Source organism: Lates calcarifer, linkage group LG7_2 (assembly GCF_001640805.2).
Source record: "Lates calcarifer isolate ASB-BC8 linkage group LG7_2, TLL_Latcal_v3, whole genome shotgun sequence".
Classification (NCBI taxonomy): Eukaryota; Metazoa; Chordata; class Actinopteri; family Centropomidae; genus Lates; species Lates calcarifer.
In genome coordinates, this window is record NC_066854.1 from 6,433,088 (window position 1) to 6,457,021 (window position 23,934).

Consider the following 23,934-nt stretch of genomic DNA (forward strand, 5'->3'; position numbering starts at 1 on the left):
ACCTTCTGACATTAAAGATACTGAATATTGATATAAAAAATTAATTGAAAAAACAATTGTACCAGGCTTGACAAGCTTAGGTTGTTCATCACAGATATATACACAGATATATATTATTGATTGATTACCTTGTTGCGTTATTTCTGTCAGGATTTCAATTTCCTTTCCTCCCCTGATGTGTTTAATTTTGTCTTTTTGTTGTGTATTCTGTTTCTCCAGTCCTCACATGGATAGTAATGCAAATAAGAGGATGTGTGTGTGTGTGTGTGTGTGTTTGTGTGTGTGTGTGTGTGTGTGTGTGTATGTGTATGTGTATGTGTATGTGTATGAGACTGTCGTTTCTGTAAGGAGGATAAAAGGTCCAGCCAAAAACCATGAGTGCTGCACACATCTCCACACACTCACACACTCACACACTCAGTAATCCCCATGTTGGTAGCTGATGTTTATTGCCGTGTAATAGGATCAGGATGAGGCAGCGTCAATATCAGAGCAAACATCTCTCTCTCTCTCTCTCTCTCTCTCTCTCTCGCTCTCTCTCTCTCTCTCTCTCTCTTTCTCACTCACACACACACACACAATCGCTGATCAAACATAGCCCAGGAAACATTGTGATCCAGGAGAGATGAGAGGACTAATCCTTTTAGCCTTCTGAGAAGACTCTCCTCCTCCTCCTCTTCTCTCTCTTTCAGGCTCGCTTCCTCAATCATTCTTCCTCTTTGACTCTCTGCCGTTTGCTTTCTTCCTGTCTTTCGCTTGACAACATTGTTTTCTCTCTCTCTCCCTCTATTACTGATGCTATTACTGACGAGGACAAGGGCTAAGGAGAGAGCCACTGAGCTAAATATACATGCCCAGTGTGTGTGTGTTAAGTGTAGATTGATCTGCTTGGTTTGCTGGGAGATTAGACCTGATAAATCCTCCTTTTTAAACCAGCCTCCCTCCTCAGCCTCCTCCCACCTACAGCCTTCATCCATCCGTGTGAACATTCCTTCAGGTTTGCGCCATGATCCCCATCACGTTAAAATCTCACTGCAAGCTAAGTTGTGAAGAGGAAAATCCAACATAGACTGTTACAGAGTGAAGCAACTTGTAGATGATGCTCGGTCTGTGCAACAGTTTGACTGAGGGTGAGATATCTTCACCGCTGCTGCAGTTTCCATAACATTTAGCCTCATATTCATGGTCCTCAGAGGATGATTCTTGTGACACATGACCTTTAGTTTAAAGGTTGCGACACACTGTGCAATAAGAGTGATCTTCCACATTTTATAGTTCCACAGTCAAATAAAGTCACCAACTATATCAGGTTTTGGACATGTACGATGTCAGCCAGAGTATTCAGCAGTATGTTGTCCTGTATTCTGAGTGGCTGGTTTGTTGCCTTTATAGCGGCAGTAACATCGCAAGATTTTGCGTCCTGAATTCCTGACGCTGCCAGAATTTTTACGTAGGTTGTCTTAGGACATTAAAGCTCTAAATTTGCTCAAGGCTAGTTTATGCTCAGTGTTAGATATGTAGCCAATAGTGTGAGTGAGTCACAGCTATAGGACATTTTAAAAATGTTTTGAGTTTTATTAGTGGGAAGAATTCTCTGTCCACATGTCGCGATGTACCGCCACCTACAACGCTGCCTCCGCTTTTGCCTCTTTCTTACATTATACAACCTTATTACAACCTACATGCGTTGTTACAACCTCCAGTTAACAGAAACTTTTGACTCTGAGCTGCCCTCTAGTGGAATTATTGCTCAACATCGATGCCAACATAAAGGATGCATTGAAGTATGTGGGCAGTGACAGCCACATCAGGTAGTGTATGAAGGCCTTTGGTTGCCTCTGTGCCGGGGCAAAGTTCCCCCTTGTCGTTGCTGCTGCTGTGGCACGTCATGCTGAAAATACAACAACAAAAAAACAAGCTTTAGCCTTTTAAAAATCTGTGAACCTCACTGCGAGGAAACCCATTGGTATCATTTTTATTTATTTTAGTATGAGACCAGGGACTGCTGTGCCATTAGAAACTGAGTCAGTGATGCACCTTGGCTGGATAAATAAGAATAAACACAGTGACACTGAAAAAAGAAACTGTATTTACATTGGCTTGGTCTGGTGTTGAACAGATACCTGATCTGCTTAATAAGGTCAGTATCAGTTGTGCTTTTATGCAGTCTAATTGGAAACAGAAGACTCAAGGATAAATTTACATGTAGATTATTAAAAAAATATTTACGAAAAATAAAGTGCTCTAAATTGTAAAAGCAGTTTCCTCTGGTTGAATCTAGTCAGCACATTGTAGAGGGACATAAGACCCTAAAGCTTAAATGTTCATTTTTCACCTCTCTATGTAATTGCAGAATAAGAGTTTTCACATAATAATATTTCAGTAGTTTCTATACAAAAATGTACTTTCTCTTTTTTCTGTTCCGGCCTTCTCTTTTGCTCCACTTTTTACTTTAATTGCGTTCAAAGTCAGAGTCAGTGGTGTCATATTTTTACTGATTGTTTCTCTCTAAACTGTTTTGTTTCTTTCTTCTCTGAAATGAAAAGACGTAGTCTTTATTTATTTACTCAGAGTGCAGCACTGGATATATACAGTATACATATGAAAAAAGACAGTGTTATTAGTGTGTATCATATTCCTAGGTTCATGTAAATGCTCACTGCTGCATACGTGAGTGTGTGTGTGTGCGTGTGTGTCTTCAAACAGAGCTGTGAGTGCTTAATGAATTTACTTTGCTCTGATTGGAAATTAATTAAAACAGCCTCAAACAGACAGCCGCCCACAGGGAGCCACTGGCAACACACTGACAGACAGATTACTGCTCTGAGCAGGGAGGGAGGAGGGAAGAGAGTTCACAACTATCTGATGCTGTTCCTCTGACTGCAGTATCAGTTTAACACCATCAGGTTTGATCATAGACAGGTGAGCAAATAAAACTGATACAAAAAGATGTTGATAAATCGAAAAATACTCCATGCAGGAAAGAGATTTGTATAAATGGAAGATTATTTAGAAAAAAATTATGATATATTAAATGACATTTTATGTGTTGCTACAGCAGTTAAAGCAACACTGAATATTTTAAAGCAGCTTGTTTTGCTTAACCACCTTTATCAGAGAAATGTATGAAACCAAGCTGGCAGCACTGACTTTTTGGCATTTTTTTCATTGAATTGCTCATTATCAAAAAAAGTTGCTGAGCATTTGCCCCCAACTTTTTCATTTGCCTTTACTTACTTACTCCTGTAATCAATCCTCAAATATATGACTCTGGGTAAGACAGCAAAGAACTGCATTTCTCAAAATGTTGGACTGCTCCTTTATGTTGAAGATATCGCTGGAAGAAAAGACTAAGCAGTGGTGGTAATATGGATTGCTCAGCAGGCTATAGAAGCTGGTCATTTGGAGGGTGATATTACAGGAGGGTGTTAATATACTTTATTAAACTGTAAATGCAAAATAATTGAACAGATGAGGTTGATTAATCTGTGAGACAGCTGGAAACTGAGCACATGTCAGTGAATAATTCTCCTCCAGCCCCCAGAGAGAAATAAGACACAATTTATATTCATAGACAAACAACAGACATGTCAATAATGACAAGTTGGAGTATTAAAACAATTCATCAAGAGGGACCACATGTCAGCTTCTGTGAGTGATTTCCCATCTTTGTCCAGTTCATTCACATTTATATATTTATCTTGTGAAAAATTAAGTTCTGAATCTAAAAAGTGTTGGAAATAAGGAGAACGCCCTGATCTTAAGTTCAACATTGCATGTTGGAGCAGATTCAGCCGACCAACCACTAAGGCCACTTTGTCGTTCAGTCTGAGCCACTACTATCAGGGTACTCCAGCGGTTTAGTCTTCCTCTTCCACTGCCAAGACATAAACAGTTAAACAGGAAAATAGTTAAACAGTGAGCTGAAACATGTTTCACATTGGTCTTTGGTACATTTTTATGATTATAAAGATCTCAGCAACAACTAGACTAACATCTGTAAATGGAGATCATGTGACAAGATCAAAACCTGTGGTGAGTTTTTGTTAAATGATCAAAACGTGTGTAGAAAGATCTCAGTAAAGGCTTCTGCAGTTCACACGATGCTCTGGTGGAGAGTATATTTCATCAAAAGTACCTGAACCACAACTGTTGGTGCGTTTGAACCTCTCTGCTCTGCCTCTGGTTCAGGAAGTGTTAACCGGCCCAGCTCCCTCAGGCAGACAATGATGTTAAAGACTAATTGACGAGCACTTTAAATAAGTCCTAATTAGAGCACGGCTGGTAATAATTGGGCAGGCGGTCTGAACACTAATTAGTGTTAAAGGAAAAAAAAAAGAAAGAAAAAAACGCTCACTGTGTGTGTGTGTGTGTGTGTGTGTGTGTGTTACCGTGTGGATGAATGATCTCTGCAGGGGGGCTGATGAAGCCCGTACTTTCAAGAAGCAGACAGAGTGAGTGAGAGCGAGTGGGTGAGAGAGGTACGGGGAGAGTGGAGCGGGGAGAAGGAGGGGAGATAAACCACCGCCCCTCCTCGCTCTTTTGTGATGGCGTATGGTCTGCGGGTGGCCCTCTCTGCATGGGAGGGACGGGGCGGAGGGCAGGTGTGTGTGTGTGTGTGTGTGTGTGTGTGTGTGTGTGTGTGTGTGTGTGTGAGCTGAACTTACTCCTAACAAGACTAATTGATTCTGTAGCCTCTCTTTATCCTTCCCCGTCTTCCCCTCACACACTCTCTCTGGTTTTTCTTCTCTCTGCCTCTAATTGTTTGTGCTGAGAGGCGTCTAGAAAACAGCAGTAATAGATTTCCCACCTGCTGCAGAGACACATTAGTAACACACTCAAATGACTTGTTTGCCTCTCTCTCTCTCTCTCCCTGCTGTCGTCTATTCATTGTTTACTGCTCATTCTTTCAGCCAGCGACCCAGGTGTACTGATCCCCTCTGATTCTCCACCAGGCTGCATATTAAACACACAACCAAGATGTCACTCTCTTTTTCTTGTTTGTATTTATTCTTATTTAATTAGTGTCACATAGTTTTATAAGTAGGGTCCAAATGCACCATTTAATGGTCCACATCTGTGTTTACGTACAGTGCTGTTGAACACTTTTCATACTGTACATTCTCTGTATGTTCAGGTATGTATCATCTATTATCACAGACCCTCAAATGCAACATGCTCCTTCCCCTCCCTCTTAGATCACTGAGCAGCAGGTCATCATTTCCTTTAATTTGAAAGGAAATAATCTGAGTCCAGACAGCAGCCCAGATCTTTACAAATTATGTGCTTTAAGATTTTACATATTTTATTGTCTAGACATGATCAGAACTTACTGGCAGTGTGTGTAAGTTTACATTACATTTACAATAGATAATACAATAGATCAGAGATGGATCAGTTCCTTCACAGTTTATTGCAGTTATGAGTGTAATTTCAGTCTGGCAGAAAGTCAGTGCAAACTTTAAGAATCGATGCTCTCGGCTCTAGAAATTTAACTGATTTCATGGCAAATTTGAAACTAGAGCATATGTCTGATGAAGTCTGAACATTATCAAGACTCCTTCATGTGAATGCAGGAGTGACACTAATGTGACTGTTGTCAAGGTATGTGCTTGTTCTCAGATTGCAGTGTTGGGGAGTATAGGACAGGTTAATGAATCATTTACTTTTTAATACTCTCAGACCGTGTACCATTAGGTGATATTTTACACATTTAATGACGCTGAGATGGAAATCATAAATGGCTAATGTAAAATTTTCAGTGTCATTAAGACCAAGGTTAACATGAGAGATATTTTATATCATTTGCAAAAATGTTTAAATCATTTCAAAGAAGACAAAGTCTGCAGTTATTGGTTTTGTGAGGTTGTACTCAGACACAGTGGTGCTTTAAGCTAAATGCTAACCGTTGTATGGCAACATGCTCACAATGACAATGCTAACGTGTCAATGTTTAGCAGGTGTTATGTTTACCATTGTCATCATCTTAGACTGACATGTTAGTCAAAGTGTTGGACAAACTGAAATTTAGCATCAGAGGAAGTCAGGCCAGTCATTAGGATTCGTCATCAGAGAACCATGAATGATCAATCCATCTGATAGATATTGAAATATTTCAGTCTGAACCAAAGTGGTGAACCAGCTGACAATAAATCTGACTAAATTATGTCCCAATTCCCTTCCCAATTAGACATGATTTGAACAGTAAGGGTTCAATTTTAGATATTTTAACACCACTCACAGTAGGTAGTTGGTGACAACACCAAAGGTAACCCTGCTTTTTGGTCTCAAAGTGATTCTGCTGATCAAACCATAGAGCTTAAAGTAGTGTCCTCGTGGCCTTAGACACAGCAGGATTCATAACTCAGATGGACTTTGACAGACTATAATTGAAAATTACTTCAAATACTAATTAATGCCCCAGTAGAGCCAATCTAAAATTGGCTGTCTGGTTTGAACATGCCAGCTGTACAGTTGTTGGTCTCTAATTGCTGGTTAATTAATTAAATATCCAGTGGATTAGAGGAATTATGGGCAATTGTCCCTTAACGACCCTTAACGAGGTCTTGATTAGTGTCTTCAGACATATCCTGTTGCTAAAATGATCCTTCAATTAGTGATGGAAAGCTCATGAAGAGAGGGCACTGGTGGATGAGAGGTCACATGATGGACAGTCGACAGGAACGAGATTTTAAAGCAGTTACTTCAACCAAATGAGGAAAAGAAAAGAAAGTTTAGATGGAGAACATGAGGTTTGTAGAAGCCCTCATTCCTATATACAACATATTACCAAATGTTCTACACAAACCCTTTTATTTCTGCAGGAATTTTAAACTTCTCATTTACCTTGAGCTTTAGAGTTTTACATCTTTCATCATTTTCTGATCAGAGCAGAAGTTTCCAAGGTCAATAATAATAGATGAATGAGAACCGGTATTTGCAGACATTCAGTTTACAAGCAAAAGTTATTAAAACAGCTTTAAAATGTAAGTTAAATAAAGTTCTTTTCAAAAAAATATATAATAATTATATAATTATATAATATAATAAATGTTTGCATTTTCTGTTCATACATGAGATAGACAGACCTGTTGAAGAAATCAAGTCTTTTCTTCCTCTTCTTTTTGTTCAGGATTGCAGGAAAGAAGCAGGGAACAAACTGTGCATAATTTTCATTTCGGCCTCTTTTCACTATAATGGATTTTATCCACTCTCCATCTACGCTCCATCAATGTGAAACCACTTGTTGCTGTGATATTTTAGTTGTTTCTGGGAGGTTGTCTGTGTTTCCTGGGGCATTGTAAGCAATAAATGCACAGATTACCAGGCTTAAAGACTCAGGATCATAACATGTAGTGTTTCTCGTGATTATCATGAAGATACGTTGATGATAATCCAGGGAAAAGGGAAAAAATTGTGCAACAATTTTACATAAACTTGTTACAATTACCTTAATACCTCAATGTTCAGTCTGCAACTTTTTAAATATTTCCAACTTCTGTGCACCCACACAGTAACCTTGTGGACTTCATAGCAGCAGAGACATTGTGTTTGAAGCTGCGAGGTGTTTGAGTGCGTCCAGGTATGTATGTATGTAAAAAAGTGGTGTTTGTGTGTGTGTGTGTGTGTGTGTGTGTGTGTGTGTGTGTGTGTGTGTGTGTGTGTGTGTGTGTGTGTGTGTGTGTGAAGGTCCCCTATATTTCATGACTCTGACACAGTGACAGGAAGATTTCCTTGGCCTCTGCAGCCTTGTCAGACAGATAAATGTTGTAGATCTCCCATCATACACCCACACGTGCTCACACACACACACACACACACTGGCTGTATGGAGATAGGAAGGTGGCTGACATTTGTGGTGCCTCGGGTGAGGACATGGCCTTTTCTCCTCATTTCTCTTGGCCAATCACCCAGACTGAAAGGGGAAAGGAAGATAAGGCCTTTTGTTTGGCCTGACAATGTCCTACTGATACTGCCATGGGAGACCATTCAGTGTGTGAGGCCGTGTGCATGTGTGTGTCGGGTCTATCCCACCTCTTTAAGACAGGGAACCCCTCAGAGAAGTCATTATTAAGGGAGGGCATTTACCATCAGAGGATCACACAGACGCAGTATGCCAGCTTACACACTCATGATCACAGAGTGACAAGGTGGCGTAGTTGGTTTGTCTACAACCACATTAGTTAGCAGAACTGAAGATTTTTTTGGTTTTCTTGTGTGATTTTTGTCAGTATTTTAAGGTGACAAGAGAGCAGGGTTGTAAGTAACTTGAGCTGGAAGTAGATTTTCTCCTTCTCTGCTGAAAACCATTATCTGCCTTTAACATCATGGCTGACGTGACAGTGACTGACAGGTGACAGCAAGCAGACAACTGCAGCCGAGTGAGTTTTGGTTTGCCTGGTTGCCTTGAAAAGGCGGTATGACGTGTGAACAATGCAGCTCTAATCTGACAGATTTGCCTTCTGCTCAAGATGTTTTTTTTGGGGGGGGAAGGGAGTGGGGGGGTTGTTGGAGCATATACTGTCACCTATATGCAGTAATAAAATGAAGAAAACAGGAGAATTGACAGGTTTGGCTCGATGCGTACCAGACCAGCACTTTACATCCCGGGACACCATGTTAGCCAGATGTCATCCCATATCATGCCAGATAGCTGGATATTATATTGTTAGCAGTAAATGGTGTAAAGATCGTGTCAGGTGGGAAGGGGGGAATGCACTCATTTAAGATGATATCACTCCACCAGAAAACGGGGGCAGCAGCCAAATGCAGGAGGATTCATAATTTTGTCAAATTGCCTGCAGCACTTTGAGGGCTCGTCATCAGCTGCCGAACATCTTAAAGAAGATCCTGGTATAATATATGAAGCCATCTTCATAATGCATCAAAATTGAATGGCTGGAATGCCACTTAAGGTAGTGGTGGTGTAATTGGTACTCAAAAAATCTTAATAGTATCATATATCTTGAGCTGGGCTTTTAAAAGGATCTATTGTGAGATCTTGCCTTGATCTCTTTCTTTCTCTCTCTCTCTCTCTCTCTCTCACACACACACACACAGGATAATGCATTCAAGCCATCATTTCATCTCAGAATTCCCAAGCGTATTGGGACACCACATGCTATAATGATCCTCTGTAAATGGCTTGGTTGGACTGCTAACTTGTGTAAATAGTGCAGGCAGAGACTAATGTACTGTCTTGTAATAGGGGGGAAATTACCTGCCTATTACAGCTAGACCCTCCGAGAGCGGAGGAGAGGAGGAAGGAGAGGAAGAAAAGAGGGCGTGAGACGAGGAGGAGACGGGAATGGAAAAAGGAAGGTGATGAGGCTGAGGAGGAAGATGAAAGGAAAGCTGGGATAGAGACAGAACATGAAAAGTTTCTGTTGTGTATGAGCGTATGAGGAAACTTTTGATTTTGATCTAATGGAAGATCTAATTTATCGCTCTTGTGATTAAAAATTGGTCGTGATGAACTCAATATTTATGCGCAAAATTACGAGCCACTACAGGACGTGTGTGTTTCTCCGTTGTCATCCTCCCCCTGGTTTTCTAAAGGCCTCTCTCAATCTGATGTCAGCACTGATGGCTGGAGCAAAAATAAACCCAAAAAGCTGTTGTTGTGTCACAGAATTTAGTTGTGAGATTTCCCCTCAGAACCACCTTACCTCAGTATCCTTTGGTAATTGATCACTGATGTATCTGCAGTGGTTTAAACACGCTGTACACTTACTTTTCAGGAAGTCAAGAGTCAAAACATATTTGTTTCTGGGCAGACAGGTTTGGCTGAAGGTTAGGTTCATAATTTTGAAACGCAGCATTGCCTCTGTTTTTGTGCAGATCTTGCAACACATCAGCAGAAATGAATCACTGCATATGAATGAGAACAAAGAAAGTCATTTATTATCTATATCTGCTTATCCATGCAGAGTCACGGCGGGTCAGAGTTAGTCAGGCTGGTGTTGTATTTGAACTGCAACAGTTTAGTGGTCAGAGGCTGTACAGGTACATCTCACTGTATTTGTTACAACAGAGACCATGAGTATTTTGAAGACCACCATCATAGACTGAGGGACCTCGCGCCCACCAGATCAGAACTAGTGTGTAACTAACCTTAATAGATGAAAATAGTAATTAACTACCACACCATTTAAAAAAGTAACTCAAATTATGTCAAATGGGAGACTTGAAAATGTAAACTTATGATCCTAGGTATAATTTGTACTCAATTTTCTGTTTGTTATTTTGTGGATATTTGATGTAGATAATGAAACAAGTCTTCTTCATGATTTAATTTCCCTCTCAAACAAAAAACTGAACTAAAGGAGGATCCATTAATGGTGTGTAAAAAGTATATGAATGGAAGTTCCCATAAAGGCCTTGTAAGTGTTAATTAAACAGTTGCAAAGGGCCATTCATGATGTTTTGGTTAATTTGTGTCTCGTTCTAAACAAAATATGAAGCTTCATAAATCTCCTTTACAAATCTGGACTTTGTTTGCTGACAAAATTCATGCTTCATAATACCAGCACCATGTTTTGTCATGCTTGTTTAAAGAAATTAATTGAAAATTTCTGCAGAGCTGGTTGTAATGCACACTAATTTCCTTCAGCTATTGGTGAAGCATAAATTGGCAAACATCCGCATAATGTGTTCATGTGAATAGACAGTTTAGATCGCTGTTTGTTAACAATATTTGTTTGCTTAGTTATTGTATTCACGGAGACAAATATGAGGCATGTCTTTTTATGCAGCTTCATTTCTTGTTAGTTGTTTGCTATTATGATAACAAGGATCCATTTGATGTCAGCAGGCCTTTTATCTTCAAATGTTCCATTTAAATGTCACTACTGTAGGGCTGTATGTGTGTGTGTGTGTGTGTGTGTGTGTGTGTGTGTGTGTGTGTGTGTGTGTGTGTGCGATCATTACATTTACAAGGCCCATTCACGTCTCGTCATTTTTCCTACAATGAGAAATTACCAGCATTCACTCTCTCTCTGATGCTGCAACAGTAACAATATTCAGTTTTTAATAATTATTGTTCAGTGACATAAATTCAGGCGTTTGTCCGATTCTCTCTCCTCGGTTGTTTGCTGTTAAATCAACCGGCCGTCACACAATGATACAGGAAATTAGAGTCATTATTCACCCGTGTGGTTCATAGAAATGTTGTCAGTTTAAAAGTTGGAACATGCTGCTAACTCATTGTGCTACAAACACTTCTGAAACTGATTTAAAGCTTTGTTGCGATGGTACAAACAGATAACTTCCCACATGACCACAGAGAGGGTTGCACAGCATGGCAGAAGGAAAAGAAATGATGATAATATATCTGATTTCTCATCATCAAGAAGATGATTGAGCAGTGATGAAACTCTGGTATTTATATTTGCCAGCTACTGCACAGAGGACCCTTGTTGCACCAGTTCAGTTTAGGAAGAGACGTTTTACAACTAAAAATCTGTGCATTTAGAAAAATATAGGCTGCACTATATCTCACAAGTTTAAGTTTATATTTTGCTGTAGTTTCACACTTTAAATATGAATAAACATATATAACTGCACTGTGGATAACATCCTAGTAGAGTAACCTGACATACAGCCTGAGAGTGTTGTCAGCTAAACCAAATAAAGTCTTGAAATTTGATCTTAATGTAGCAAATACTGATCAATATAAAGAAGTAATGCACTGGTGAAAGAAGTATTCAGATTTTTTGACTTAAATAAAAGTAGTAAATACAGTGTAAAACTACTCCAGAACAAGTAACAGTCCTGCACTTAACATTTAAATACAAATTATTATCATCAAAGTGTATTTAAAGTGTTACAGTAAACAGTATTACTGGATTATGCAGCTAATTTTTCACTATTTTATAGGGTGGTTTAATTTAGTGTGTAAACATGCACCATTCACTACTGTAGCTATAGCTGCTGTCAAATACATGTAGACAGTATTGCAGTGGTGTCTCGATAACTGTGGCTTCTCAGTGGTTTCGGTGCTGTTGTATGAGGATACTGTATGTTGTCTGGGGTCAGGCTTCAAGGCTAAAGTCAGGGAACAAAAGTCTTGTGTAGGCATGCTTGCTTTTTAAGATGGGCAATGATACACACAGTGTCTCTGGCTGTTCTGTACTGAGCTGGGGAGCTTTTACACAGCATACACAGTAGTGTAAATCAGGTATAAAGGAGTATAAAATGGAGCCACTACAGTTACAATTCATGTAGTTTAAACCTGTACCTAAGTGCATCACTTGAATGAATGTACTTGGTCGCGTCCCTCCACCTGACAGTGGAGTCTGACTCCATCCTGTCAGAGCTGGACCCTGCTGAATGGTATCTGCTTCTTAAAGAAAACCTGATATTGGCTCAGTGTCCTGTTGTGGTCTAACCTTCATGCACAGAGTGCTGTCTCTGCCTCTTTGCTAGAGTGGCAGATAAGCTATAGGGCAGCCCTTCCAGTGCACTACTGGTAATTTAGGAAATCCTTACTGGCAGGTTGAGATGACAAGGCCACTGTCTTTGTGGCAGTGCTCTGTAATTTGCTTGTTTTCCACTCTGCCATGGAGCTGACGCACTGCAGGAGCAGGCAAGCCAAGGAGCATTTCTCTCTCTCTATGACTGTCTGTTTCTTTCTCTTGCTCACTCGCCCATTTGCTCGGGGTACGCTCTCTCCTATTGTTGTCATTGTGTTATTCAGCTCAGCTCTGTGGCCTCCGAGTTAAAAAGAAAAACACAGGCTGCAACCACCACAGAAATCAGAGCCTAATGTCTCACAGCGATGAAATACACTGTACGAGTGAAAACACAATGCTCTGACAGTTTGGAATACAGCAATGTTTTTTAAATAGGCTTTAACAGGCTATGTCAGTTTTCTGAAAAATAAAAGCTGCATGTGCACATAGAAAGAATACAGGTGCATGGAATGTTTTCCAAATCCTGAAACTGCCAATCACCAATCTCATGTGGAGTCTGGCATCCTACTTTGATTGTAATGTGATTAAAAAAGCCTCTAAATATGGATACACCATCGTGCATCAGTGTAGCTCATGATTAACTGTTCCATCACTTTTTGTGTAATTTTCATTTCCTAAAAATTGCTCCTACAACACCCAACTGAAAGAACATGTGTTTCTCAGCTCTTACTGTATGTTACAGGTGAAAAATCACCAAAAAATGAACAGACTTTGGTACAAGTCTTTATTTCCTCTATCTCCTAATGAATCTTATACACTGTGATACCTTGAAACAATACTGAATCCATGTTTATAGAGCATCAATCTCTGATTGATTGAAATATGATTCATAAGGCATCTGAATATAGATACACCATCAGTGCCTATCTGTAGCTAAACACAGGTTTAAAAATGACCAAAAAATGAATAGAGTTTGGTGGAAGCTCGCTCCTTTATTTCTACTAATGAATCATGAATTTTATATATATGTGCTGTGCAGAGTATGACATTTATTTTCCTCTGTCCTGGAGCGTTGTGAGGAATTCTCTCCCGTCATTTTCACACAGTTATTACCTCTTTATCTATTTGCTGCATTAGTCACTGAATAAAACTGTTCAGTTTGAATTGCAATTGTTTTGTGAGCAAAAAGAGCTCTGGACAGAGGCTACACTCGTGTATGTACAGTACTGTGTGTGTGTGTGTGTGTGTCAAAAGAACTTTGAATGGCTCCCCTGTTTACCATGGCGACGCCGTGGCCTGTGTTCTCTCGTCTCTACGGTAACCGAGGCCCTGAGCTCCCTCTTATTGGCTCAGCCATTGAACTCCCAGCTAGAGACAAAAGAGAAGGACCCGGCACTGGTAATTTCTTATCACCAAATCCCATTAGGCTCAGGGTTTTTCAGGTTTTTTTTTTTCATTAACCCACACAAAAGTAAAGTGGAAATCACCATACCCAGTCAGCTCAGCCCCTACTGTGAGCCTGACTAGGCCCCCTAATAACATCACTCTGCTGTAGCTGGTGCTGGATTAATACGAGAGAGACTCACAAAAAGTCCATTAATGGAATCAACCCCAAATGAAAAATAAGAAGCTGCTGTTGTATTTCAAAACAGCAACACTTCATTATCACATTAAACCTCATACCTTTGTGAAAAATTGTCTGAGACCATTGTAGATAAAGCTAGTAGCCACTATGATATTTCAATTATAATTGTAATTAATAATTAGATAGAGTATGTTATTAATCCTAAATTCAAATCACCCAAATCATGCTCGATAAGAAACATGAGAACATGTAAAAAGGAAGATGAGAAATACACATGAATAACTAAAAACTTTCTGAAGGCATTTTCCCACTGGTCTTATAATTTGTATATCATCAGAGTGTGTTTGGGTCCCTGTAAAGAGATTATCAGAAAGCTTCTGTTACTGACAATTGAATAGCACATGTATATTTTTAATTAGTATATTAAACTCAGTCCAATCCAAGAAACGTCAAATCTTAAAGTCATGATTGTTTTATTGAGTGATAAGATCAGCTGTCTGAAATAGGAACACTTTATTATTATTATTATTATTAAGTTTTAGTTTACCAGTCTAGAGGAGAACAGTTCAGTCTGTGAAAAAACATGTCGTACAATATCTTCAGTGGCTTTTCAATGACAGTCTGCGATGTGGTTGTTTATCTGGCAGCAGGGCTTTAATGAAAGGATCCAATGTTTTAAGAGCCACAGTAGAGACCAAATGTAAGGTTATCTTGGCCTCTGCTGCTTTTGTGTTTTTTTTTCTTTCATTATATTTCTCCCAAGTTCCCCAGCTGCAACTAAACTGCTTTAAGATTATTTAACAGAGCCAAGGTTAGTAATATGATGAGAAATAAACATCAAGAAGTTCTGGTAAACACACAGTACCCCTAACAAATAGTTTTATAATGCAGCCCTTTCAGATTAATCACCCAGGGGCCCATTATGTGAATGTATGTTGTACCATGAAGCAACAGAGATGATTTTAAATTGTAAATTGTAAAATGCAACACAGAGGCTGTCTGTCAGTCTTCTCAACTTTAATCTTTTTCTTTTAATACTTATACTAATGTCTGCTAACGTCTCAGGATTTAGCTTTTTACATTGCTTAAATTTAGAGTAATTTTGATTTTAGAGTAATTTTTTAAAAATTTTGACAAGAAATGTTCTCAGAAATGTCCATTCAGAGGCGTCTGGATGAAACAGGACCTTCTGTAGTAAACTGATCTTTTTTATCCAGTCATCATTTCAGCTCCATTCTGCATTTTCTGTCTTTCACCTGTCACCCTTCCTCCAGCCAACAAACTCCCATTCAGTGTGTGTGTGTGTGTGTGTGTGTGTGTGTGTGTGTGTGTGTGTGCGTGCGTGGGAGAGACAGCCCTAACACCACTAGATCTGACACCTCTCAGCACACTGAATGGGCCTGATATACCTAAGGCCGTAATCACTGCGGTTTCTGCACGAGTGTGTGTGATAACCGCCTCTATGAAGTCAGATTGACAGACAAAGGCCTAATCGCTCCTCAGCTCCAGCAGCCAAACAGCTCAGAGGAAGTATTGACCCAAAAGCACCATAATCCCCTTCACCTAACATGGGCAATTTCATGTAATACCTGTAATAACACACATTCAGCTCAAAGTAGTCATCAAAAGAGCTCTGAGCATCTGATTTTGAGAGGTGAGCTGTTTGAATAAAAGGGACCTAAAAAGTATATCAATCTGTAATAACAACATTGTGGCCCGGACTCGCTTTCTTTTCAACTTATCGCAGCTCCTCTGAATCATTTTCACTCACGTTTTCTCACTCTTTACAGCGCTCTCTGTCTAAATGTGTTGCTCATGTTGCTTTACGCTTTCTGCTTTTGGAGTTGTGTTAAAGAAACATATGGAGACTCGTGTGGTAAAGACAAGCCGTGTCAAGAGGGGGTTTCATCTTCCTTTTGTGTGTTAATGTGTTTGCTGTTCCTTCATTTTTGACATTTGAATTGCCTCTGTTACATACAGTTTGCATACGTCCTGTCGTCTTTGTGTTCTCTGCTGTCAGTAAAGTTCTTGTCGCAGCGCTGAAAAATCTCTGAAATACAGCAGCAACATAATGGTGAAGTTCAGAAGTTGCAGAGAGCTATGGATGCCAACAAGGGACAAATATCAAACACAGCTTTATTTGCAAATAAATAACATTTTTTAGGAGGCATCAGGTTAAACTTTATAAGCGAGAACAAATAAATGGAGTGCAGTCTTTTTACTATTCAGAAGCACAAACTTCACTTTCTCTCACTGACTCTTTGTTGGCTCAGCTCCACTAAAACTCCTGTCACTGATTAACTTTCTGTGCCAACAAAATCGCAAACATGGAAGCTGAGATTCCATCAGTTTTTTTGTCAGCGCTGTTCGACTGGGAGTGTGTTGTCCTGCTGCACACAGAGTGTGTATAATGTGAGGCTTAGTGAGGAGAAGTGGTGCACATGAGGGAATATGTGGTATTTTCTGTTTGTGTTGGGCTACGTTCACACAAATGACAGGAAAGAGCAAGAAAAGAATCACTAGAATGTTTTTTTTTTTTTTTTTTTTTTGGAAATACACATAAAAATGTGGTTATGTGGACAACTCATCATCAGCTGACTCATCATGAGCATTTAACAGTTTGATGACATGAGAGATGAAATTATCTGAACCCTGCTGGACCTGGTCTTTGGTGCTCTAAACCTCAGTTCAGTGCCATGTGCAGGATTCAGAATGTGTTGTATTCATGTCATTCCTACAGTGGTTATTATAGGTGCATCCTTTCCAAAGAAACAAAATACAGCATGTTTAGAGCTACACCTGACCTGTGTCGCCAAATTAAAAGCAAGACTCCTTAACTTCTGAAATACTGCATTCTGTTACATATGAAAAGCATGTATAGTATAGTATATTCAGGGGTTTTACTGCTGCAGCCTTATTTCTTGTATGACCAGTAGCTAGCAAACTTTAAAATAGATTTTCCTTCATAATTGGAACCATTTGCTGCCTTTATGATCCTTCTCTTCTTGTGTGACTATTAGACTACATTGTACTAATACTGTCAGTGTGACTTCTGGCCAGATTGGTTGCCATTCAGCTAAAGAGTCACTAAAGAAGAAGACGCAGCCCAGAGGACATTTTCTAACCTCTTGTCTTGTAAATGCAACGATGGCTTAAAACCTTAAGTAAACAGCTGTTAATGTGATAGTAAAAACGTACTTTCTCCACTGTACAACACAGTCTGGACACAGTTTTACTTGTGGTATCAGTAGAATAATATCACGCCTTCACCATTTTTCTGTTGGGACTGTGAAGTCAGAAAACAACACACACACACACACACACACCTACCACCATCATCATCACAGCTTCAATCATCACTGTCTGCATTTACTCACACACACACACACACACTTTTAGCCTCTGATTTGGTATTCATGTCACAGAGATTAATCAACCTGCTCATCCCCTGGCTGCCACACAATCACACACACACTACAGTCACATGTTGTACCTCCTTCTAGATGTTTGTGTGTTTATGTGTGTGTGTACATGTTTGAGAGACAGTGACAGAGGCCTCTATCACCAATCTGCATATCTGCATATTAGCGCTGGACCATCCCTTTAATTTCCTACAGCGGCTGATAACCATCGGCTTCTCTCAGCCTCTTTGTCGCTTGGAGATTTCATATGAGTGTATGTTTATGTGTGTATCTGTGTGAGAGAGAGAGAGAGAGAGAGGAAAGGTTGTTGGCTGACTAATACCATCACTTCTTTCTGTTGTGCTGTACACATCCACCATGACAGGACTGTCAGACTTTACTTTTCTGTTTGATAAGTGAACCTATGTGTGAGCTACAACAGGAATGTTGCAGAGAGGAGGAGGCAGGAGGTCAAACGAGCTGAGGGAGGTGTTCAATGACTTTGTTCATTCCTGTTGAGGTGGAGCAGCATCTGGCACAGTGTTTAGGTCTCTCCACTGAGACACAGTGATAACACTTGTAACTACTTTAAACCGCTAAACTTCTACCTGTATCTAATCAAATGTCTCAGTAAGATCAGTTGTCGTTAAGTGCTTCCCACAATACAGATCCATTATATCATGTCAGACATAAACAGCACTGATTGAAAATGAATTGGCGACTATTTTGAGGCTCAGTTTATCACTTAAGTAATCTATCAAGAGAAAATGATGATTCTAGCTTCTCAAATATGAGAATTATTCTTTTTTCTATTTTATATAACTGTAAATTGTTTGGTTTTGGATTGTTGTTCTTCTTCTTCAACAAAAGAAGAAGATGTCACCTTGCCCTCTGGGAAATTGGCATTTTCCTCTTTTCTGATGTTAAAGAAACATCAGAAAAGAACCTATCAGGGGAATAGTGACATCCTCCAGAAGAAGATAAATCAAAGTCTGGACATGGAGTCAAAGAAGTGACTTTTAACTGTGATTTAAACCTGTATCCATTATTATACTGAACCCTTATGGTGCTGTGCCTCTGGAGAAAACATCTTAAACGGTAACTTTCAAACAAAGGCAAAGTGAGTCAACAAGTATAACACACTCCTGTCCTTTAAGAACCAGAGGAAGATAAGTTTATAACAAAACATAAAGGGAGTAGGTTGAAGCTGTAGAGACTCACAGTGACCAGTTGAGTGACAAATGTGGTGAGTTATAACGAAGTATTTGTAGCTAAAACTCCTCTAACACATGTGAAGGGTACATAAGTGTGTGTGTGTTTTTTCTTTTCCCTTGGTGGTAGTTTTATTTGTTTAGTTATGAGGTGATTGACTGATAGCTGATCAATCTAAAATGAGTTTGTAAGCTTTAATATAGACTACCTCTCTGCTCCTCTGCCTACAGGAAAATATATTTAATCACAACGGAAAACGCTCAAACTGTAAATACTGAATGTGATTGGATTGATTGTTGATATCAGTATAATACCATTAATGAACATGGGCACATAATTTAGTTTTTTTTGATATTTCATGGATTAATTTTATATGATTTTATAGAATAACCACCGATGTTAGCTGTGATGTGACACAACACATCTTTACACCAGTCAACATACAGAGGATAGAGAGATTATGCGTGTGTGTTGCATGCTACATAATGTTCGCGTAGGTGTTTGTATGTGTCTCGTATGCTACATATGGTCACACAAGTGTGTGTGACAGCTCACAGTAATAATTGTGTCACCTTAATTAACTCTGTGAGGTCTAGGCAAGTGGCCTTGTAGCAGCCTCTGTGTGTGTGTGTTTGTGTGTATACCGAGTCACATCACATCATGAGTAGGCGACTGCTAATCTGCTATTTGCTATTGTTCTCCGAGACCTTGGGTGTGACAAGAGGATAGAGGAAGAGACGGGGAGAAGGAGAAGGAGAAGGAGAAGAAGTAGATAGAGAGGTTCTGAATGAAGCCTTTGTGTGAGAGAGTGTTGTGTGTGTCTCGCTCACACTATGTACATCATGGGTCTCACAGAGGTTATCTATGAATATTAGCCCTGTTAAAATAATGTTTTCTGATTTAGCAGCACCTGTTGAGATGTCTGAGCTCTACACTCTGTCTTTGAGATGAGTGTGTGTAATGTGTCCTAAAGACTAAAACAGAAGTCTGGACTAGGTGACTTGTAACTTGTGACTTAACTTCTTCCTTTATTTACTGCAGAAAAATAAAAGTTAGCCTCACATGAATCGTTTTGGTGTGGAGTGTTTGATACGAAAATTCATCAGGTACAACTAAACATCATAACTAGAAAAGCTGTTCTATATCTTTCTTCTGTAGTCAGTGTGTGTGTCTAACAAGCTTTCAATGAGATAAACACTTGAGCTACAGATGCTGTACAGAAAGAAAACCATAATGTTTAAAACCAAGGTCAGGGTTATTGTTTCTCTCACTGTGCCGATACACTCTGCCACAATAGGAGATTTTTTCCCCTCAGTGAAGAAAAGTTTCCAATCAATGCAGCTGAATGTGTGCACGCAGCGTGGATGAGGTGAAGTGTCAGTACCTCCATCTGCACTGTACATCAGCAGTTAATAACCAGATATCCTTTGAATGAGGACAGCTCTGAGTGGTATTTGGATGAGAGAGAAATTTCTGCATGTTTTGTCTGATTAACAAGATAGAACTTCTACTGAAGTCAGTTCAACTCGTGATGTTTTAGATTTTTCCTATTGTCTGAAAATTGAATACAGTCTACTAACATGACTTAGGGCATGAAATACGTATTAATCCACAGCTGGAAACAGTCCCTAACAAATGCACCATTTACTTCTGTTTGAGTAATGTTTGCTATAAACTATAATCCTTACATTTGAGAAGCTGGGACCAGCAAATGTTTGTCATTTTTGCTTGAAAAAAAACTGAAATGTGTTTTTGTGTTTTTATGGGAAATTTTAAATTTAATGTCACTTTCACTTACAAGAGGTGATAAATAATTAGCAGCTATTTTGATAATGAGCAAAACTCATATTTCAAGCAAAAAAAAAGATAAATATTTTCTGTTGGCATCTGTTTTAAAGATTTGCTGATTTGTTTAAGTGATTATAAACTGAGTATCTCGACTCTTACTGATGTGCAGTTAGGGTGAGATTGTGGATGCTAAATAAATAGTGACTTGGCAGGAAGTATAATTATTATGAAGTCATAATAGAAACTGTGTTTTGTGTCTATATTCAACATGTTATTTTGATACTACTACAGAAGTTTTAGCTTTGTGCTCTTCATGAGTAAGGATCAGACCAGTGAGTAAGGTGTTAACAGTTTATTGAATGTGGACAGGATTACAGGGCAGGGTGTCGGCTGTGGCTTCTCTTGACTTCCAGGCTCAGCAGACTCTCCAGAGGACCCTGTGAGAGACAGAGGAGGGAGACAGACATGGAGGGTAGTGTCTGTGACAGGAAGACATGTTTGAGGTCCTGAACAGCTACAGCAACAGGCACCTCATGAACACCTCATGAAATAAGATGCAAATATAACAGCTCCATGTAGTTTGTCCAGCTCAGATATGTAACAACAGAGCAGCTGAAGCAGTGACTGTGTGTATGATTTCCCTCCTGAAAACACACTTATGTTGTCTGTCAGACTGAAAGAAGCGTAATGGACATCTTATCAGTGCAGAGTGACCGTATGTGCTACTACATAGAGCTGTGTGTGTGTGTGTGGCCCAGAAGGAATAGACTGCTGACAGCACAGTGATGAGATGATAATGTATGTTGTTCATGCTGGAGAAAGACAGAATGACGGACATGGCTCCTTCTTGCTCTTATCCTGATCATCTGTCCAGTTCGACTGACTGACGCACTGCAGTCCTCACCCTGCAGACTCCCAGCCAACCTGAATACCTGAGGAGGAGGAGAGGAGAGGAGGAGAGGAGGGATGATCTAGTTAGTTAGTATGGCATCTGAGGGAACACGTCACGTGAAAACTCAAACATGCATGAAATGAAGGTCCATCTAGTGTTTACATGTAGCACACAAGTCAGTACCTTTAATGTCTAAACTCTCCTTAGTGTTTCACTTTCAACCTGGATAGTCAGCTGAGTTTAGTGCCATCACACCCCCCTCCCCTCCCCCTCCCCTCCACCCTCCTGTCGTGCTCTTGATCCCTCCATCGCCACCGTGTCACTGCTTTTATCTCGTCACCCGAAGCAACCTCTCCATCTTATTGTCCTGCCGCTGTTATCTGCCTCTTTGTTGCTCTGATGAGGGTCAGCAGGTCGGGTGGAGGGCTCGTCATTAGCCAGGAGTGTGCACATGTGTACACAAGATAATAAGGTACTTTAATGAGCACTGTGAGGAGATGGAGATAACATGAGACTTACACTCAGTGACCAGTTTATTAGGTACACCTAAAAAGGTGACTTCACAAACAGAAACTCTTCTTAGATATTTACAGTTTGGCCTTTTCATTCTTTCTGTTGCCTTCTATGCTCGCGCTCTCTCTCTCTATCTGTGTCAGTGGAACAATGGGCGCCAGCAGGAAACTGCTGACACCATTTAGGTGTGTTGTAAACAAACAGCATCCAGAGCCATCCACCAGCCTCCCACTTCATCATCCCTCCTCTGCTCCCTGTTTACACATATAGAAAAAATCATAAATCTGTATTGAAACTAAACTCATGTTGATGTACGTGTGTGTGCTGCTACCATCTCTGGGCCTGTTTGTTTAGGTGCTGCTGTTCTGCTGCATACATGTGTATGTATTGTATGTATTTGTTCAGCTATCTCAGCCAGTATAATAGTGATGTGTGTGTGTGTTTGCCTGAAGGAATAGGATCTAGAGTAAACACACACGTGTCCGTCTCTTTCCCAGGTGGAGTTGGATGAATGAATGGGCCGACAAGCTACAAGCCGACAAGTGATACTGACAAGCTGCCTCTGTGTGTGTCTGTGTGTGTCTAAAACAGCAGGAAGCCACAGGGTGTGAGTGGACCGACAGTCTAGCTTGTACACATTATTTGCCAAATACTGACATTTCATGTGTGTCATTAAAGTCAGTGAGATGATAGATGTTTGTTTCAAAGTTTAGAAAGAGTTTAAAATCACTTCACTTTAAACAGCTAATTGTAGACATGATACAGATACAGTGGTTGGGCTCAGGTGTATTTTTGGTTTTGGTTTGGTTTACTTTTCACATCTTTATATTTATATTAATGTTTGTTGTGTTTTTCTCCACAGGATTCCACAGGACAACTCCAAACCAGAGACAGAAGACCATCTGATCAAAACATACACAGATGTGATGTACAAGATGAGATTGTGGTACAATTATTACTTATATTATATAGGAGAGACAAAGGAACCCAACACCGATCTTTGCGAAGGTTTTTCCCTTTCCCTCGTAGTCTTGTCCAATCTTTACAGGAATCTGGTGCTGCTGTATGTGACAAGACTCACAAGACTGCATTGCATTGTTGTCAGTTATGAAATTAAGATTATTTTTTAATAAAATTTCAGATGGTCATTTCTTCATTCTTTCTGTTTCATGTACATCTTCTGGAAACGCCCCCCCTGTAACAATGTTTAACAATGTCATCACAAAAACAGGCATATTGAAATGCTCTTTTCCTTTCCTTCGTCTAGGTGGAGTGTCCTTGTCTTTCAGACAATTAGCTGTCTTGTGAAGGTGGGTTTTCATGTCTTGTGTCCAATGTCCAACAATATGCTTGTTTGAACTGTCATCAAGTAGATGACTTTACTTGTGTAGGAATTAACAGCGGATTTGGCAATTGACGTGATAGACTATTGAAATCTATGGTCTCCGGCCTCAGCCGGTGTTTCCTGTTAATTTTACTGCCGGAACTCGCCAGTGGACGCCATTTTAGGAGCGTCTGCCGTATGTGACGACGTATAGAGCATATTTTAGCAGTTAAAAGCTTTCAAAAGCGTTCGCATCTGCTGCTTAACTTCAAAATTCGCCATGTCAGTTTCATATAGTAGTCTGAGAGAGTATAGTTGTCTCTCTCCGGTCTCGTGTGGTGTTTTGTTTCTAGTTTAGTCTTCTCGTTCGTTCTCGTCTTGTATGTATGATTCATTCTTGTCTTGTTGTAAAATTTCAGCTGTTCATTTCTTTCTGTTTCATAACCCCTTATATACATGTCCTGGAAAGGCCGGGGGAGGACCAACCCCCCTCCCGACCCTCCAGGGCGGGTCACACTCACCCACACTAGAGGTCTTCACTCTTGCTCCCGGCAACGGGACGCGAACCCGACCCGACCAGCAGGTACGAGCTCTAACGCCGCCGGTCGACGCTTATCCCGTTACACTACGGAGACAAGAGCGCTTGGAAAGGCGTCCACAAAGCATGTAAGCCAAAGCTTGAGCTCTTGCACTTTGTCTACTTCTAGTAGTAGGTATAGTTCTTCTTCAAGTAGTTGCAGTTTCATTTGTTTCTAGTTGCATTTATAGTTGTTGCAGTTTCATTTATAGTAGTAGTTGTTTCTAGT

The 23,934-nt window shown here is 39.9% G+C and overlaps 1 long non-coding RNA gene across 22 annotated transcripts in view; it reads left to right on the top strand.

Annotated features, from left to right (window-relative positions):
• The window catches only part of LOC108892905 (uncharacterized), a 64,760-nt gene that overhangs the window by 35,882 nt on the left and 4,944 nt on the right, over window positions 1–23,934 (top strand). For 21 of the 22 annotated variants that reach the window (XR_007808997.1, XR_007809008.1, XR_007809004.1 and 18 more), the window contains 3 exons: window positions 22,667–22,750; window positions 23,072–23,114; window positions 23,598–23,794. This is a non-coding gene — a long non-coding RNA (uncharacterized LOC108892905). Of the gene's footprint in view, window positions 1–22,301; window positions 22,412–22,666; window positions 22,751–23,071; window positions 23,115–23,597; window positions 23,795–23,934 lie in introns of all 22 variants that reach the window. The other variant, XR_007808996.1, reaches the window with a different exon arrangement.